Source organism: Haemaphysalis longicornis, unplaced genomic scaffold (assembly GCF_048455015.1).
Source record: "Haemaphysalis longicornis isolate Haplotype H1 unplaced genomic scaffold, Haemaphysalis longicornis Haplotype H1 scaffold_1, whole genome shotgun sequence".
NCBI lineage: Eukaryota > Metazoa > Arthropoda > Arachnida > Ixodida > Ixodidae > Haemaphysalis > Haemaphysalis longicornis.
In genome coordinates, this window is record NW_027526203.1 from 144148150 (window position 1) to 144152588 (window position 4439).

Here is a 4439-nt window from a genome sequence, read left to right on the forward strand (position 1 = left end):
CAGTCTGCAACTGCCTTAAGCACTGGTGTCAGAAAACCCTCTGCAGAAAAGCCTATGAGTCTGGCGGTCAGTGTGTTCCTGGATTACGTGGACACAACTTTTCTGCAGTGCACTGCAGAAACGGAATGTGGCTATGCCTCATCAGCGATGGCTCAGAGGTACTGCACTTGCCTCATATGGGGGAAGTACTGGGTTCGAATCTGCGCACCGCCGGGCACCCACTGGTTTCTTTAATGGGTACAGGTGTCCCTGGTCGAGTGCGGACTTTTGAAAGGATAACTCACGCCTGGAAAGCTGCCTTTACCCTTGCGAGGGGCTTCCGACCTTTGTCAATCTGGTGGGGCCCCGGCCTTCTACAACACCGCATTGCCGAAGGGAGGAAGAGTCTGGCGGCATGTCCTACCACAGGCGGTTACTGAGTAGAGTGTGCAACGTTGCTGTGGAAGTCACCATGTGCATTCGTGTGCCTTGGTGGTGCCGGGCACCTATTGAGAAAATAGGTACAAGCCTGGTGCTCGGCCCTTGTTACCACTAGAAGATGCTCCTGGCTTGTGACTACACTTGAAAAGTTGACCCAGCTTGTACAGGAATCACCTCTATGCAATTAGGTGGCTAGAAAGTGCAATTTTTTTTTTGGTTTGCGTCCCCACACGACTGATCAAATCAATATAAGAAAAAGGGACTGCTAGCACACATCTTCACCTCAAAAATTGCAATTAATGGGACAAAAAGTCTACGCAAATTGTAGCAAAAACTGGAAAGCGGCAATAAAGTACATAAGTAGTTTACTGAAACACTGGCACTGTCGCCAATTACTGAAATTTTAGAAATTGGAGCTGAGCTGGTGGTAGATTGCGGCATTGGAGTTGTAGAGAATAAGTGAAAAAAGTTTTGTCAGTGGCACCTGCATGATTTCGGTGACACAGGTTTTGGGAATTACATTCTCAGATGTAGGCTATAATTTATATTTTAAGCACCTGCAATGCAGCCTACTAGGGAATGGTGCTATGAGATGCCCCGTACCCTACACTGTACCAACAAAGTGACGTGACTCTGGTCTCTGAACCACTGTTAGATGGTACGGTCAATAAACAAAACCGTTCGCAAATGACAGTCAACAGGTGCAGTTTAATTTTAACGCTCTCTTTATCTGCTTTTGCTGCTAACCTTCCAATTTTGACACATACGCGTTCTGGGGAAATAGAAATTTCGAGAAATGTGAGCACGGCCCCTGCAAAAATGGTCCCAACTCAGCGATTATATCACCGTTTGTTAGCTGGCTGAGAAAGAAATCGTGCAATGTACTTTCCGCCCTTGCATTTCAGAAATAAAATACACAGAACTACAACTTTTTCGGAGGCTGTGTTTTTGTTTGTGAACTTGACTAAAAATAGTTACTACAGGTGCAGGATGCGCTCTTTATCAAGCGAAGATAAGGTGACGGGGATTTCGAGAAAGCCCTTGCTTATATCGTTCCGTCTACTCGGAACGCCAAGCAGCTTTCCCGGCTCACAACTCGCACAGAAGGCAGTCTGTGTGCATTTTTACCATACCGCTACCGCTCACTGTTAATTAGTAAATACCCTTAATAATTACATTGATAATTACAGGTTCGGCGACGGGCCTCGGGGCAAGCAACCACACTGAAATGGTCCATGTGAAAAGCTTGGCATACTGCTGAACAACAATGCGATCACAACCATCACAACCATTGTCACTCGAGAATGTAAACACAAGCAGCGCGCCATCGCCTCCTGTACGATGATCGCGCTCGCCCGCTGTTTATTATTATATTATTATTATTTTTTTTATAACTGCTGCTACCACTAGTAGGCGCTCGTGGCGCATCCGCCCCACTTTCGTTAATGCGTGAAACGTTTCGATGCAAATGCTTACACATGCAGCAATATTTTTACTTTTTATGAGTATCCTTATTACTACTTAATGCATAAACGGCTTCTACGTATTTGTTTTTTGTTTTTTATTTTTGTGTGACGTCACCGGAAGTTTTGGTGTTACGGCGTTTTGGAGACGGAAACACGCGACGCATCTCTTGCTCTGAGGCATGTCCCTCCCGCGTCGGCGTCGGCGGCGTCCGCACGCCACCTGCGCATGCGCGACTCTTCTCTCTCCGCTCTTTTCTCCGACAGCTGTGCGCAACACTCTCACTCTGTCTCATTATCATAAACAACAGTTGCGTGCGCGCGCTTCGCTCGCTTCGCTCCGCTCCCGTCGCGCGAGTGCGCCCATGCGCGAATCTCCTCCGCTGTCTCCTCTCCTTCCGGCGCTGTGAATATAAAGCGGGTAGCGCGCTACGGCGGTTCAGTCAGCGCTCGCTCTCGTTCGACTTCGCGTCACTTTGCTTGACGACTGCGTGCTTGACTTTATTCTTCCGATGAAGACGTGATGGAAGCGACAGTCCCTTCAGCGAGTGGACTGACGCAATCCAATACCAGCGTCAGTCCAAACGCTCCCCCCTGATGCGTCGCATCACATCAGGGTTCCCTCGCGGGAAGATGGGCGTAATTTTTTTTAATGAAATGTTGCTAACAAATGAGCCAGACTAGCAGCTTGTGAGTTGCGCACTTAATATCACACAAGATTTTTGGCAATTTTGTTCTTCTGAGCTCTTTCTGTACACTCCTACCTTGGAGTAGCGGCAGAAAATTCTTCTACCTTCTTTCCAAACTAAAATGGGTAACTGAAACTTGCCTGTGCCGCAGATGGTATTAGTTCCATCTCCACTGCTGCTGCGGTCACATTGCGGCAAACCTGGCTCCAAGCATACCCGGTTAGGTTGTCCCTTTCCCCAGCCAATCTGAGCGAAAGGGGGAGGGGACTACTGAAGGGGATTCCACCTCCATTCTTCCCCCATCCCCGACTCAGGCAAAATAAAGTTGTTCACTCGCTCACTTCAGCCAAGAGTTCAGTCTATTACCCAAATATGATGTCTCTTTGTCGGCAACATCAAGCCGAGATAAAAGCCACGCAAAAGCTTGTCTGGTTGCCCAACGGCGGACGCTTAGTAATAAGTTGCCCAACGGCGAACTCTCTCCAAGAGCTGGGTTGTTCATTTTATTTATGCTGTACTTTAGTACTGCCAAGCAGCTTGAAATTCTAGAGAGAGGAAGTTTTGTTTATAGTTGGCGACAGTGGTTGGCTGAGGGTGAAGTGTTGATATATCGATAATATTTAATACAAACTATTTAATATGCCAAATACTTACTCAGTCCACCCAAAACAACCTGCATTAAACCCTGCAGGGATATGAAGCCAGAAGTATGTTACACTGACGTCGACACGCGCTTCTGCTTGTTGCCCATGGACGCCGAGCGTATTACAGTTAGATCGTTTTAACAAACACCAGTTTTTGCAGTAAAGCGATCAAAATACCCGCTACACGCGATCCCGGACACAGACACACAAACAAAAAAATTGTGACGAAGTATTGCAAACATATGTTCGACACGGCATCGTTTACCCACCGCGGACCACGCTACCTCGAGGCGAATTTCAGCTCCACCGCGGCCCAGAAAGCCGCCAATTTAAGCCTGATCACTTAAACTGGTCCTATGCAACAACTTTCCCATTTAAATTATATTACGGAAAAGAACGTACAATGCGCTACAACGAAAAGTTCGCCGATCCGCCGCTGGCGCCCATGCACCGCGAAGCAAACGCCCAAGCCAGCGAATCGGCTAGCTACGAGAGGGCGCTGCGCACGCAAGATGGCGGCGCCCTCGTTGGAATGGTCTAATCAGAATGGGAAATGAGGGGCTCATTGAAATAAGACAGAAAATAAGGGTTGGCAGTCAAGAAAACCTCGGGAAGCAAAGGGGAGGATGCGGTAGTTCATTGAAACAGAGAAGGAATTTGGAAAGACAGAAAGAAAGTGGAGAAAAAATGCCCGCCGGGTGGGATCCGAACCCACGACCTCCAGAATACGCATCTGGTGCGATGACCACTACGCTACCGGCGGGGCCATTTTCCCCTCCACTTTCTGGGGTATGTATGTTAAAGGAGCACTGACACCAATTTTTGGCGTTAATATTATTGCACATTTCGCTTCCTTCACTCAACAGAATACCCTGGGCACTGATCTCCACTTAGTTGCTGGATGGCGCTTCGCCGCGGTCGCGGCCGGGCGCGCGCACGGCCACCGGAAGTTCAACGGCTCGTCCCGGAAGTCAGTCGTCTGCTACGCTTCTCAACCGCTGATAAGCGTCCCCATTGGCGCATTTTGGCATTTTGTTCTCACTTTATTGCATTTTGGCTGTACACATCGCGTTCAGATCGCAACTTATGCTATACCGAAATATGGGACGTTAATATGAAGCAGAATTTAATTGCAAAGGAGAACGAAAATGTCACTTGGGTCTTGGTTTGAGAAGAGACGACGCAGCTCTATCGGGATTTATGCTAAAAACTTATGCTAGGGA

At 48.0% G+C, this 4439-nt stretch overlaps 1 non-coding gene across 1 annotated transcript; it reads right to left on the reverse strand.

Annotated features, from left to right (window-relative positions):
• Positions 1–3906: 3906 nt before the first annotated feature.
• Trnat-cgu (transfer RNA threonine (anticodon CGU)) lies at positions 3907–3979 on the reverse strand. The gene has a single exon. It is a non-coding gene; the product is annotated as a tRNA-Thr (tRNA).
• Between the last annotated feature and the right edge of the window lie 460 nt (positions 3980–4439).